The sequence below is a fragment of the Nerophis lumbriciformis genome, linkage group LG34, assembly GCF_033978685.3.
Source record: "Nerophis lumbriciformis linkage group LG34, RoL_Nlum_v2.1, whole genome shotgun sequence".
NCBI lineage: Eukaryota > Metazoa > Chordata > Actinopteri > Syngnathiformes > Syngnathidae > Nerophis > Nerophis lumbriciformis.
Genome location: NC_084581.2, coordinates 4,562,589 through 4,571,552, shown reverse-complemented (window position 1 = coordinate 4,571,552; position 8,964 = coordinate 4,562,589).

Below are 8,964 nucleotides of genomic sequence, written 5' to 3'. Positions count from 1 at the left end.
ATCGCATGGACATCGGGGGCGGTACTTCTGGATTGGGAGACCGGGGTGGTGGTTCCTCTCTTTAAGAAGGGGAACCAGAGGGTGTGTTTCGATCACACTCCTCAGTCTTCCCGGTAAGGTCTATTCATGTGTACTGGAGAAGAGGCTACGCCGGATAGTCGAACCTCGGATTCAGGAGGAACAGTGTGGTTTACGTCCTGGTTGTGGAACTGCGGACCAGCTTTATACTCTCGGCAGGGTCCTTGAGGGTGCATGGGAGTTTGCCCAACCAGTCTACATGTGCATTATGGACTTGGAGAAGGCATTCGACCATTTACTCCGGGAAGTCCTGTGGGGAGTGCTCAGAGAGTATGGGGTAACAGACTGTCTTATTGTGGCGGTTCGCTCCCTTTGCAAGAGTCAGATCTTGGTCCGCATTGCCGGCAGTAAGTCGGACCCGTTTCCAGTGAGGGTTGGACTCCGCCAAGGCTGCCCTTTGTCACCGATTCTGTTCATAACCTTTATGGACAGAATTTCTAGGCGCAGTCAGGGCGTTGAGGGGATCCGGTTTGGTGGATGCAGGATTAGGTCTCTGCTATTTGCAGATGATGTGGTCCTGATGGCTTCATCTGGCCAAGATCTTCAGCCCTCACTGGATCGGTTCGCAGACGAGTGTGAAGTGACTGGGATGTGAATCAGCACCTCCAAGTCCGAGTCCATGGTTCTCGCCCGGAAAAGGGTGGAGTGCCATCTCCGGGTTGGGGAGGAGATCTTGCCCCAAGTGGAGGAGTTCAAGGACCTCAGAGTCTTGTTCACGAGTGAGGGAAGAGTGGATCGTGAGATCGACAGGCGGAACGGTGCGGCGTCTTCAGTAATGCGGACGCTGTATTGATCTGTTGTGGTGAAGAAGGAGCTGAGCCGGATGGCAAAGCTCTCGATTTACCGTTCGATCTACGTTCCCATCCTCACCTATGGTCATGAGCTTTGTGTCATGGCCGAAAGGACAAAATCACGGGTACAAACGGCCAAAATGAGTTTCCTCCGCCGGGTGGCGGGGCTCTCCCTTAGAGATAGGGTGAGAAGCTCTGTCATCCGGGAGGAGCTCAAAGTAAAGCCATTGCTCCTCCATTTCGAGAGGAGCCAGATGAGGTGGTTCGGGCATCTGGTCAGGATGCCACCCGAACGCCTCCCTAGGGAGGTGTTTCGGGCCCGTCCGACCGGTAGGAGGCCCAGGAAGACCCAGGAAACGGGAAGCTTATCTCTCCCGGCTGGCCTGGGAACGCCCCGGGATCCCCCGGGAGGAGCTGGACGAAGTGGCTGGGGAGAGGAAAGTCTGGGCTTCCCTGCTTAGGCTGCAGCCCCTGCAACCCGACCTCGGATAAGCGGAAGAAAATGGATGGAGTTATGTTTAAATAACTGTCATAAAGAGTAAAACCTCATTTTTGTATTTGTAAACCTTACCAAAACAACTGATTTTAGTAAAACTCACACAGATTCAATATTACAGGCATTTTTAGACATTTTGCTTATTTGGTGTAGGAATTATGATGGAATACATTGTTATTGCTTATTTCGCATTATCTCAGGATTTTAAGAACTTTACTTTTTGTGTTTGTAAGCCTTAAAAAAGCATATGTTTTGAGTAAAACTCACAAGAATGCCTTATTTCAGGCATTATTAGCCATTTTTTTATGTGTAGTTTAGGCATACTTGCCAAGCCTCCTGGATTTTCCAGGAGACTCCCGAAATTCAGCGCCTCTCCCAAAAACCTCCTGGGACAAATTTTCTCCCAAAAATCTCCCGAAATTCAGGCTGACCTGAGTGAGGACAGCCTGTATTCACGTCTGCTTTCCCACGATATAAACAGCATGCCTGCCCAATCACATTATAACTGTAGAATGATCGAGGGCGAGTTCTTGGTTTCTTTTGTGGGTTTATTGTTCGGTAGTTTCATTAACGTCCTCCCAGCGCGGTAACAACACAAAACAACAGCAGTCACGTTTTCGTCTACCGTAAAGCAGTTCGTCTGCCGTAAACAGCAATGTTGTGACACTCTTTAAACAGGGCAATACTGCCATCTACTGTACATGCATATGTGACAATAACATCCAGGGCTTTTAGAGAGTGCAGTGCACAACTGCGCACACAACAAGGAGACGAAGCAGAAGAACGAGGAAGATACAGCCATGGCGACGCCGACGACGAGTAAGATGAAGAAACACGCTTATAAGTTTCAAGCCGCAGCTGCGGCTTGAAACTTAGCCGCCGGGAAGAAGTAGTGGAGTACCAAGTGCTTGGCAGTGAAGATCTTCCTCAGGAAGCAAAGATTGACCGGTTTTTGGCCATGCTCGGGATGGATGGAAAATTCCAGACTCTCGTGCATTTGATGAAAGCACTTTTGTGCGTCCCACACAGCAATGCATCATCAGAGAGGGTGTTCAGCATGGTTGGAAAAATAGTGACAGAGAATAGAACAAGGATGGACAATTCAACCCTTAACTCAACAATGAGTAGATTGGGGCGGCATGGCGTAGTGGGTAGAGCAACCGTGCCAGAAACCTGAGGGTTGCAGGTTCGCTCCCCGCCTCTTACCATCCAAAAATCGCTGCCGTTGTGTCCTTGGGCGGGACACTTCATCCTTTGCCCCCGGTGCCACTCACACCGGTGAACTGAATGATAGGTGGTGGTCGGAGGGGCCGTTGGCGCAAATTGCAGCCACGCTTCTGTCAGTCTACCCCAGGGCAGCTGTGGCTATGAAAGTAGCTTACCACCACCAGGTGTGAATGAATGATGGGTTCCACATGTAAAGCGACTTTGGGTACTTAGAAAAGCGCTATATAAATCCCAGTTATTATTATTATTATTATTATTAGATGAGTGTTATGTGTGTGTATATGTGTAAATAAATGAAAACTGAAATTCAAGTATTTATTTTATTTATATATCCATCCATCCATTTTCTACCACTTATTCCCTTTGGGGGCGGAAGGCGGATTATATATATATAAATATATATATATATATATATATATATATATATATATATATATATATATATATATATATATATATATATATATATATATATATATACTTAAATAAAAAAAAAAAATATATATATATATATATATAAATACTTATATAAAATATATATATATATATATATATATATATATATATATATATATATATATATATATATATATATATATATATGAAATACTTGACTTGGTGAATTCTATCTCTAAATATACTCCTCCCCTCTTAACCACACCCCCAACCACGCCCCCACCCCACCCCCGACCACGCCTTCCCCACCCCCACCTCCTGAAATCGGAGGTCTCAATGTTGGCAAGTATGAGTTTAGGAGTTATGTTTAAATAACTGTCATAGTGAGTGTGGCAGTTACACTGTCATAGTGAGTAAAAAAACTAACTTGTGTCTTTGCAAACCTCACAAAAGAAAACGTTTCTAATAAAAATCACAAAGATACATTTCTTCACGCATTATTAGACATTTTTCATATGTGGTTTAGGAGTTATGTTTAAATAACTGTCATATTTAGTGTGGCAGTTATACTGTCATTATGTGTAAAACCTAATTTTGTATTTGCAAACCTTATTAAAACAACTGATTCTAGTAAAACTCGCATAGATTCAATTTTACAGGTATTTTTAGACATTTTACATGTTTGGTTTAGGAGTTGTGTTTGAATACATTTTTTATTGCTATTTTCGTTAGGGCAAGGCCGACCGGCAGGAGGCCACGAGGAAGACCCAGGACACATTGGGAAGACTATCATTCAAGTACCTTGGGGTGTGGGTGGACAATAAGCTGGACTGGACTGTTAACACAGACCACTTGTACAGGAAAGGACAGAGCTGTACTTCCTGAGGCGGCTGTCCTTTGTCCCACACGCCGTTAGACTGTACAACTCTTCTCTGGGGGGAGGGGGGCTACTAGGATGACAGGGGATGCAAAACAATAAGAGTGCAATATTTTTTCAAAACATGGTCACTCCTGCCTAGTTTCTCTTGTTATATTCTTATTTTACTGTTATATTTTTATTCTCATTGTTGCTTTTTATTTTTATTCTATTGTAATATGTTTCTATTTTGTTTCAATTTATACCCCCATTATTTACTTTTCACTTTTTACAATTTTGTACACTGCTGCTGGAATTAACATTTTCCTGAGGGAACTCTCCTGAAGGAATCAATAAAGTACTATCTATCTATCTATCTATGTCTCCTGGCTGGCCTGAAAACGCATCGGGATCCCCCGAGAAGAGCTGGACGAAGTGGCTGGGGAGAGGAAAGTCTGGGCTTCTCTGCTTAGGCTGCTGCCCCCGCAACCTGACCTCGGATAAGCAGGAAGAAAATGGATGGATTTAGTATGACAGTTATACTGTCATATTAAGTAAAAAAACTAACTTGTGTCTTTGCAAACATTACAACATATATTTGTTCTAGTAAAACTCACAATGATACATAACTCAAGGCATTATTAGCAATTTTGCATGTGTGGTTTAGGACTTATGTTTAAATAACCGTCAGATTGAGTGTGACAGTATACTGTCATAGTGAGTAAAACCCATATTTTGTAATTGCAAACCTTATGAAAACAAAAGATTCTACTAAAACTCACATGGATACAATATAACAGGCATTTTAGACATAATGCATGTTTGGTTTTGGAGTAATGTTTATATAACTTTCATAATTAGTATGACAGTAATACTGTCATATTGAATAAAAAAAACTAACTCGTATCTGTACAAACCTTAAAAAATAATTTTTTCCAGTAAAACTCACAAAGAGACATTTCTCCAGGCATTATTAGCCATTGTGTGGTTTAGGAGTTATGTTTAAATAAATGTCAAATTGAATGTGGCAGTTATACTGTTATCATGAGTAAAACGTAATTTTTGTAAATGTTAACCTTACCACAATACCTGATTCTGGTAAAACTCACATAGATTCAATATTACAGGCATTTTTAGACATTTTACATGTTTGGTTTTGGAGTTATGTTACTATAACTTTCATATGTATGACAGTGTTATATTGAATAAAAAAAACTAACTTGTGTCTTTACAAACCTTAAAAAATATTTTTTCCCAGTAAAACTCACAAAGATACATTTCTACAGGCATTATTAGCCATTTTGCATGTGTGGTTTAGAAGTTATTTTTAAATAACTGTCATATGGAGTGTGACTGTAAAGTCCATCCATCCATCCATTTCCTACCGCTTATTCCCTTTGGGGTCGCGGGGGGCGCTGGAGCCTATCTCAGCTACAATCGGGCGGAAGGCGGGGTACACCCTGGACAAGTCGACAGTCGCAGGGCCAACACAGATAGACAGACAGCATTCACACTCACATCCACACACTAGGGCCAATTTAGTGTTGCCAATCAACTTATCCCCAGGTGCATGTCTTTGGAGGTGAGAGGAAGCCGGAGTACCCGGAGGGAACCCACGCAGTCACGGGGAGAACATGCAAACTCCACACAGAAAGATCCTTCTTCACCACAACGGTTCGATACAGCGTCCGCATTACTGAAGACGCCGCACCAATCCACCGGTCAATCTCACGATCCACTCTTCCCTCACTCGTGAACAAGACTCCAAGGTACTTGAACTCCTCCACTTGGGGAAGGGTCTCCTCCCCAACCCGGGATGGCACTCCACCCTTTTCCGGGCGAGAACCATGGACTCTGACTTGGAGGTGCTGATTCTCATCCCAGTCGCTTCACACTCAGCTGCAAACCGATCCAGTGAGAGCTGAAGATCCTGGCCAGATGAAGCCATCAGGACCACATCATCTGCAAAAAGCAGAGACCTAATCCTGCAGCCACCAAACCGGATTCCCTCAACGCCTTGACTGCGCCTAGAAATTTTGGCCATAAAAGTTATGAACAGAATCGGTGACAAAGGGCAGCCTTGGCGGAGTCCAACCCTCACTGGAAACGTGTGCGACTTACTGCCGGCAATGCGGACCAAGCTCTGACACTGATCGTACAGGGAGCGGACCGCCACAATCAGACAGTCCGATACCTCATACTCTCTGAGCACTCCCTACAGGACTTCCCAAAGGACACGGTCAAATGCCTTCTCCAAGTCCACAAAGCACATGTAGACTGGTTGGGCAAACTCCCATGCACCCTCAAGGACCCTGCCGAGAGTATAGAGCTGGTCCACAGCTTGACGGTATCCCTCACCGCTGGTGTCCACCAACGGGTTCTAGGATTACCGCCACGACAAGCACCAACTACCTTGCGGCCACAGCTCCAATCAGCCGCCTCGACAATAGAGGTGCAGAACATGGTCCACTAGGACTCAATGTCCAGCACCTCCCTCATGACATGTTCAAAGTTTTTCCGGAGGTGGGAATTGAAACTCTCTCTGACAGGAGTCTCTGCTAGACGTTCCCAGCAGACCCTCACAATGCGTTTGGGCCCGCCAGGTCTGTCCGGCATCCTCCCCCACCATCGCAGCCAACTCACCACCAGGTGTTGATCGGTAGAAAGCTCCGCCCCTCTCTTCACCCGAGTGTCCAAAACATGAAGCTGCAAATCCGATGACACAACTACAAAGTCGATCATGGAACTGCGGCCTATGGTGTCCTGGTGCCAAGTGCACATATGGACACCCTTATGTTTGAACATGGTGTTTGTTATGGACAATCTGTGACGAGAACAAAAGTCCAATAACAAAACACCACTCGGGTTCAGATCCGGGCGGCCATTCTTCCCAATCACGCCTCTCCAGGTTTCACTGTCGTTGTCAACATGAGGACAGGACCCGCCACCCTCACCCGAAGGCGGAGGGAAGCTACCCTCTCGTCCACTGGGTTGAACTTCAACGTGCAGGCTCTGAGCCGCGGGGGCAACAAGAATTGCTACCCCAGCCCGTTGCCTCTCACTGCGTGCAACGCCAGTGTGGAAGAAAGTCCATCCCCTCTCGAGAGAACTGGTTCCAGAGCCCTTGCTGTGCGTCAAAGTGAGTCCGACTGTATCCAGCCAGAACTTCTCCACCTCGCGCACTACCTCAGGCTCCCTCCCCCCCAGCGAGGTGACATTCCACGTCCCAAAGGCTAGCTTATGTAGCCGAGGATCGGACCGCCAAGTGCCCTGCCTTCGGCTTCCGCCCAGCTCACAACACACCCGACCTCTATGACCCCTCCCATGAGTGGTGAGCCCATTGGAGGGGGGACCCACGTTGCCTCTTCGGGCTGTGCCCGGCCGGGCCCCATGGGGACAGGCCCGGCCACCAGGCGCTCGCCATCGTGCCCCAACTCCGAGCCTGGCTCCAGAGGGGGGCCCCGATGACCCGTGTCCGGGCGAGGGAAATCGGAGTCTTGGTTTTTGTAATTCCACAGAAGTCTTCGAGCTGCTCTATGTCTGATCCCTCACCTAGGACCTGTTTGTCTTGGGAGACCCTACCAGGGGGCATGGAAGCCCCTGAACAACATAGCTCCTAGGATCTTTGGGACACGCAAATTCCTCTACCACGGTAAGGTTGCAGCTCAGACAGGAGGGTATTTAAAAAATATATTTTCCCCTAACTGGGATTGCCTTTAACACGGTCGCATATGATATACCGCCGAAACAGTATCATAGTAATAACGTTTCTGCCGAAGCAATTATATACTTCCTGTTTCCGGTTTAGGCCATGCCTACTTCCTGGGGTCATAAATCAATCCCCCGCTGACCCCCCTATTTTAGAGGTATGTGGAAACCATGCCCACTTCCTGGGTGGGTCTTAAACCCCCCTCACTTCCGGTCATAAAACAAACCCCCACATTCCCGCTGGACCCCCTTTTTTGGTGGGCCATAATCTCTCTAACTGCCATTTAGTGTTTACTTTTAAGTATAAAACAAGTCAAACATCAAAACCAATTTTTGCTGAAATCCTGTGGGGTTTTGAGGTTAAAGTTACAAGGAATACTTAAAACATTGGCGACAAAATGTGAGGCGCTGAATGAAATCCCACAATGCGGAGTCACAAGTGTGTTTTAATAGTACGTCCTCCACGGGGAGTAGTGGAAACAAAAAAACAACAGTGCCACGAAAAGAACAGAAAGGCACAGGGAGAGAAGTAGACCAAAATCAAACAATCGACATAGCGAGGACTGAGTTGCAGGACGTGAAGGCAGAAAGTTACACTGGATGGCACCGAGGAAGTCCCAAAAATACTCCATCCATCCATCCATTTTCTACCGCTTATTCCCTTCGGGGTCGTGGGGGGCGCTGGAGCCTATCTCAGCTACAATCGGGCGGAAGGCGGGGTACACCCTGGACAAGTCGCCACCTCATCACAGGGCCAACACAGATAGACAGACAACATTCACACTCACATTCACACACTAGGGTCAATTTAGTGTTGCCAATCAACCTATCCCCAGGTGCATGTCTTGGAGGTGGGAGGAAGCCGGAGTACCTGGAGGGAACCCACGCAGTCACGGGGAGAACATGCAAACTCCACACAGAAAGATCCCGAGCCCGGGATTGAACCCAGGACTACTCAAAATACTAAACATGATAAATGACCTCCCGGTAACAGAGAGATGCTACCTCAGTAGAAGCATTTAAGTCCCATCTTAAAACTAATTTGTATACTCTAGCCTTTAAATAGACCCCCTTTCAGACCAGTTGATCTGCCGTTTCTTTTTTGCTCTGCCCCCCTCTCCTTCGTGGAGAGGAGGGGCACAGATTCGGTGATCACACATGAAGCGCTAGCTGTCCAAAGTCGGTACCCAGGGTGGACCACTCATCTGTGCATCAGTTGGGGACGTCTCTGCGCTGCTGACTTGTCTCCACTCAAGATGATCCCCTGCTGGCCCCACTATGGACTGGACTCTCACACTATTATGTTAGATCCACTATGGACTGGACTCTCACACTATTATGTTAGATCCACTATGGACTGGACTCTCACTATTATGTTAGATCCACTATGGACTGGACTCACACTATTATGT